The sequence below is a fragment of the Chrysochloris asiatica genome, unplaced genomic scaffold, assembly GCF_000296735.1.
Source record: "Chrysochloris asiatica unplaced genomic scaffold, ChrAsi1.0 scaffold00256, whole genome shotgun sequence".
NCBI lineage: Eukaryota > Metazoa > Chordata > Mammalia > Afrosoricida > Chrysochloridae > Chrysochloris > Chrysochloris asiatica.
The window spans coordinates 1,113,820-1,120,888 of NW_006408774.1; the positions used below are offsets into that span (position 1 = coordinate 1,113,820).

Sequence of the window (7,069 nt, forward strand, 5' to 3'; positions counted from 1 at the left end):
GCTCTTTGACCTCCTCATTTCTTCTATTTGCTTTAGCATCTCTATGCTGGAGAGCAAGTTTCAGAGTCTCTTCTGACATCCATTTTGACCTTTTCCTTCATTCTTGTCTTCTTAATGACTTTTTGTTCTCTTCACATATGATGCTCTTGATGTCTTGATGTCACAATCAAGTATAGCACTGAACAAATCTGCTGCAAATGTTCTTTTTTTAAGTGTTGAAGTAGAGGGTAAGCATAAAGGAGAGATACCTTCAATGTGATGAATTGTCACAGTGGCTGCAACAATGGGCTGAAATATAGCAACATTTGTGAAAATGGCACAGAATTGGGCAAGCTTTCATTCTGTTATCTATAAAGTCATTATGAATTAGCGCCTACTTGATAGCAACCACCAATACCAACACCACCACACCCAGCATATATTTATAGGGTATCATCTCTAGACTGACACATTAGCTTCATCTCTTTTTTTTTCAGAACTGAAGAAGATTTATTTTTAACTAAAACTTTATCTTGAGGACATGACTAAACTTTGTGACTCCCACCCTCCCCATTTATCTCATAGACAGGTTAATGCAGTGAAGGTTATAAAATAGGTATTAACAGCTTAAAGGATTGGAGCCAACATTAACTGACAACAACTTTCTTCTAAGTGATCCTAAAAACTGTTTAAGTAGAAAAAAGAAAAAGAAAAAGGGGAAGTGGGGAGCAATGGGGATTTCAGATTGAACAAAATCCTCGCATGTCATCTAATCCATTCAATCTTGGATGTTGTTGTTGTTGTTAAGTGTCGTGGAGTCAGTTCCGACTCAGAGCGACCCTGTACAGGCTTTCCGAGGCTGTAAATCTTTATGGGAACAGAAAGCCTCATCTTTCTCCCGCAGAACGGCTGGTAGTTTCGAACTGCTGACCTTGCGGTTTGAAGCCCAATTCATAACCATGATAGAATGTAACAAAATGGAAACAGGACTACTAGAATAGAAAACTCCACTACAGCACACACCTGTGTTCGAAGCCCACCTCCAGCACCCTAATGCTGCCAACTCAACTATTTTCCTGATTGTTGAGCCTGCCATCGAAGGAGTATGTAGATCTTCTCCTTAATCCAACCTTTAGTGTTAGGTTGGTATGTCTGGGTATCAGCTTGGTAAACAAGACAGCTGAAGTCGGCCGTATCATTAATAAAATCAAACAACTGACTGATATCGTATGTACTTGAGGGGCTGTTGGGATTTATTCTCTTCAGATGTTCTTTATTGAGATTACAAACACCTTCCATGCATTCATTCACATTTTCACAGGCATCCTAAGCTCTTCCTTTTGGCCTCTTGATAGGCTTTACTAGCAAAATGACCTGAGACATTATGTCAAACTCAGTTGTTGCTGCTACTGATACCACTACTGTACACAAGCTTAGTCGCAGCCTAGCTTTATCTTTAAGAAAGCATTCCATCGTCTCATCATGTAGCTCTTGTATTTTGTTGTTGGCTGTCTTTGGGTCAACCCCTGACTCACGGTCACATGTACAACAGAACAAAGTGCTGCATGAACCAGGACCATTCCCCTAATTTGCATTATTGGACTATTATGATTGAAAGGATTTTCATGGACTGGATATTAGAAGTGGATAACCAGGCCTTTTCTCCTAGTTTGTTTTAGTCTGGAAGCTTTTCTGAAATCTGTTCAACAACATAGTGAGACACAAACCTCCATGGATGGATCACTGATACCTGTGCATGCAGTCCATTGACCAGAAACATTGGAAGGCAAGAATTCTACCACTGAACCGCAGCAGTCCCATAACCTCTTGGATCATTTGTCTACTGCAGTGTTACCTTTGAAAAAAAGCAGTTTCCTTGGTTCATAAAGATACTCAGTTAATTTACAGATTCTCGTGCTGGGCACATGCTTTCCTTTCCATGGTATCTTTAGAGTATGGGAGAAGTAGCCACAAGAACCGAGTCCTTTCCTTAACACATGGTTATATTTAAATGGCAACCAGTGATAACCTTGTCTTTCCCAGTCAAAGAGAGCACTGTCTGATGAAATATAGTGTTTGGATATGAGTGTTAGATTTTGTTGCTGTTGTTGTTAAATGGCATTGAGTCAGTCTGACCTTGCATAGTGCTTCTGAGGAGCCATCGGTGCCTTTAAGTCAGTTCTGACTCATAGTGACCTTATTATGTACAACAGAATGAAACACTGCCAGGTCCCGCATCATCCTCACAAGTGTGAGTAGTGATAGATTTGCTCTGCTTTCTTGTGAAGGTAGAATTATTTGTGGCTATTTATCCATCCTGCCAGGACTTCTGTTGTGGTATTGTGAGATAAGCACTGGACTGCTAACAGCAAGGTTGGTGGTTCAAACCAGCAACAGGGAATTTGGAAAACTATAGGCTAGATATTTGTGAGAAAGTTACAGGCTGTAGCAATGGACTAGCACTGCCATAATGTCTATAGAAAGGAGCTTAACTCCTTCACAACAGCGACTTTGTCATTTATTTTGAGTACAGCTTTAACCTTGTTCATCTTACTATAATCTTTTTTTGTCATTTTCTTGGCAATAAACTCAAAAAGCAAATGTGCATATTTGATGGAAAATTAAATATTACATTTTCATATCTGAAGAGAGGCTGCTGACTGTGGACTTGGAGAAATTATTTGTTAACCTTCACCATGTTCTATGAAGTCCATGGTGATACCAGTGACCCCAGATTCTGCTCTAAGATAAATGAACATTTCCAACTGAAGAAGGCGTGAATTGTGCTTTTTTATATAGGTCAATTCAGTATTGGTTTATTGACCTAATTTATTGACCCAATTTTCAGTTTCATGTTTTATTGTATGTTTATAAAACAAAATAAAAAACAAAGCTATTAATTTTGCTCCATTAGAAGAAGACCTTTGCAAGCAATTAAATGATTTAAGTTCTTTTAACTAAAAAATAAAGCAAAACCCCCAAAAGTTAAGATCTTTCCAACAACTATTAAGCTGTTCGAATGGAATTAGAATGAAACTATGGGTATTTAATTTTGTCCAAATATTTCTTCTGACAGTATTACAAATACCACTGTAAATACAATGAAAATGTGAATATTGAAGGGACACATTTGTCTGATGAGGGTCAGCAAAAAAGACTAAACTCCTCAATAAAATGTATTGGCAGAGTTGACCCTCCAAGAACTGAAAAGGGTGCAAATTAATGAGACACCATTTTTCATAAATGTTATTGTTATGTGTTGTCAAGTTGGTTCTGACTTATAGTGACCCTATGCACAACAGAACAGAATGAGACACTGCCTAGTCCTGCCCAGTCCTCACAATTGTTATTATACTTGAGCCCATTGTTGCTTTTGTGTTAATGGATCTCTTTGAAGGTCTTCTCTATTTTCCACTGACCTTCTATTTTACCAAGAATGGTGTCCTTCCCCAGGGACTGGTCCCTCCTGATAACATGTTCAAAGTCTTACCATCTTGGCTTCTAAGGCACATTCTTACTGTACTTTTTCCATGATAGATTTGTATGTTATTGTGGCAGTTTATCATGCTTGCAATATTCTTATCCAACACCATAATTCAAATGTATTGCTTAAAATCTTCCTTATCCATTGTCCAACTTTCTTATGCTTATGAGATGATTTAAAATACCATGGCCTGGGTCAAGTACATCATAGTTCTCAAATTGACATCTTTGTTCTTTAACACTTTAAAGAGATAGAAGGCAAGTACAAGGCAACACATCATTTGATTTCTTGACTGCTGATCTATGAGTGTTGATTGTGGATCCAAGAAAAATGAAATCTTGACAACTTCCATCTTTTCTCATTTACTATGATTTTATGATTACTATTGTGGGGATTTTTGTTTTCTTTACATGAGGTGAAATCTATACTGAAGTCTTTGATCATCATTAGTAAGTATTTTAAGTTATTTTTGCTTCCAACAAGCAAGGTTGTATCATCTGCATATCTCCAATCCTGACGTCATATCTTTCCTCACATAATCCAGTCTCTCAAATTATTTGTTCAGCATTTGTTGCTTCAATTGTGTCAGTTCATCTCCCTGTGGGTCCTCCTCTTTTTGCTGATGGTTCAATTTACCAAACAATGATATAATTCTCCAGGGACTGGTCCCACCTGGTGAAAAATCCAAAGTTTTAGAGATGAAGTATCACAATCCTGGCTTCTAAGAAGCAATTCTTTAACTACACTGCTTAGAAGGTAGATATGTTTGTTCTTCTGGAAGTACATGATAGTTTTAATATTCTTCTCCAAATCATAATTCAAATGTATCATTTCTTATATGGTCTTCCTTATTTATTTCCCAACTTTCACATGCATATGAGATGATTGAATATACAATGGCTTGGGTCAGATGCACTTTAGTCCTCAAACAGATAACTTTATTCTTTAGTATTTTAAAGAAGGTTTTTTGCAGCAGATTTGCCTAATGCAATACATTGAATGGTTGCTTTACTGCTTCTTTCACGAACATTGACTGTGAATCCAAGCAAAATGAAGTTGTTGACAACTTCAATCTTTTTTCTGTTTAACATGATGCTATTTATTGGTTCACTCATGAGGATTATAGGAATTTAAGAAATGTTTGTAGAATAAACAAAACACTAAGAACATGTTCAGATATGTAAACACCTAATGCCTGTTATATTATTGTCTAATTTCCACCAAATTCTTAGTTGGATTTACCGTGAATGGTCTGCCAGAAAGCAACTCTGCTTTTATTCTGTTTAGATGGTTTGGCCTCATAATATGATGCAGGTTTAATAAAGATGCTGAACTTCTGTCCACTTAGGTTTAAACTGCTCTCTGGTTTAGCTGATGAAGTTAAGGAGCCGATGACACTCAATGAAAATGAGTGCTGAGGAAGTATTCCCTATTTCTTTGATATGAAAACTAAATAAACTTGTTGATGTTGTTAGGTGCCTTCGAGTCAGTACTGACTCATACTTCTGCACAACAGAAGGAAACATTGCCCTGTCCTGAGCTAATCTCACAATTGTTGCCACTCTTGAGCCCATTGACACTGCCACTCTGCCAATCCATCTTGCTGGGGGTCTTCCTCTTTTTCTCTGACACTCTACCTTACCAAAAATGATATCCCTTTCCAGTGACTGGTCCCTCCTGACAATATTTCCAAAGTATGAGAGACGAAGTTTGGCTATCCTGGCTTCCAGGGAGCACTTTGGCTATACTTCTTCCAACACATATCTGTTCGTTCTTTTGGCAGTCCATGGTACTTTCAACATTCTCCTCCAACACTATTACTCAAATGCATCAAATTATTCTACAATCTTCCTTGTTCACTAGCCAACTTTCATATACATATACGGTTATTGAAAATATCATGGCTTGGATCAGGCGTGTCTTATTCCTCAAACTGACGTCTTTGCTCTTCCACACTTACAAAAGGTCTTGTGTTGCAGATTTTCTAATGCAATATGTCAGTTGATTTCTTGACTGCTGATTCCATGAGTATAGATGGTTTATCCAAGAAGAATGAAGTCCTTGACAACTTCAATCTTTTCTCCATTGATAAGAATGTTGTCTATTGGTCCAGTGGTGAGGATTTTTGTTTTCTTTACATTGAGATGCAATCCATACTGAAGGCTGTGCTCTTTGATCTTCATGAGTAAGTATTTTAAGTCCTCTTAACTTTCAGCAGGCAAGGTTGTATCATCTGCATATCGCAGGTTGTTAATGAGTATTTCTCCAATTTTCATGCCATGTTTTTCTTCATAGAACCCAGTTTCTAGGATTATTTCCTAAGCATACAGGTTTATTGTACTGATCCATGTTGTTGTTGTTAAATGCCATTGTGTGGGTTCTGACCCATAGCTACCCTGAATAGGATTTCTGAGGAATAGCTGGTGATCTTGAACCCCTGACTGTGCAGTTCAAATGGTTTTGCATTCTGGTGCATTAACTCACAGACCCCCTGGACACCAACCCATAGTGACCTTGTTTTCAAGAAGCTGTGGGTGAGATTGAACTACTGACCTTGCAGTTCAAACTGACTTTGCAGTCCAGCACATTAACCCACAGCTCCACACCAGGAGTCCCTACCTACCTATTGCTTGTCTAAAAATTGAGCCAAGGGAATGAGTTCAGTTCTAGACCTGAAAAGTGGCCAAGGGAAGTAGTCTTTGGGCTTCACTAGTGAGTATCAAAGGAGCTCTGCTAGAGAATTGGGCTGCTAGCCTCAAGGTCAACAGTTGGAAAGTACCAGCAGTTCACAGGAGAAAAATGAGGCTTTCTGCTCCCATAAAGATTTCCAGCCTCGGAAACCCTACAGGGTTGCAATGTGCCAGGACCGACTCCACGGCACACAACTACCACCACTCATGGCTATCTGAGCAATAAGCCTGTTTCTATCGGGGGAGAAACAATTTAATATATAGCCTATTATAAAAACAAACAAACAAACAAAAAAACTGTACTGTGTTAATTATCTCCTATTTTAGGGGTTGTTCCTGAATCATTAGCTAGTCCATCCTGAGAAAGGTGCACGCTCACTGATATAGTAACAGAAAAAGAAAAGAAAAAGTAAAGCTTGCATAAAGAGCAGATCTTTAATAAAGGAAAATTATTCTGATTCATATCAGATTTATGAATAGCAATATTTTATGTAAGAAGATGACAAAGTGATATTTTAAAAGTTATGAAGAAAAAAAAGAACCAAATCTAAAGATTTATATCCAAAAAAACTATCATTTAAATTTGTGGATGCAATAAATTATACCCAGCTATACAAAGCCTTTAAAAATGTGTCATTTAAATACATATTTTGAAATATTTTTCAGAAAATATTCAAATACGAGAAATAAATCCAGTAGCATGGTGTAGAAGCTATGGGAAGTAAGGGTGGTAAAATAAATAGGCCGAATTTACTCCAGTTTAAAAAGCAACATCAAAAAAAATTCAAGAAAGGTAGAAAGCTATTAATAACCATCTGGAATTGAAGTTCTAGGCAATATAAATTTATTTGGTTGAAAGTTTTTTGATGACCTGATCAATTTCTTCCTTCATTATATTTCTGTTCAAATTTTATAC

The 7,069-nt window shown here is 37.4% G+C and overlaps 1 pseudogene; it reads right to left on the reverse strand.

The window, feature by feature from the left end:
- Positions 1-1,047: 1,047 nt before the first annotated feature.
- LOC102817347 lies at positions 1,048-1,362 on the reverse strand (annotated as a pseudogene).
- Positions 1,363-7,069: the final 5,707 nt, after the last annotated feature.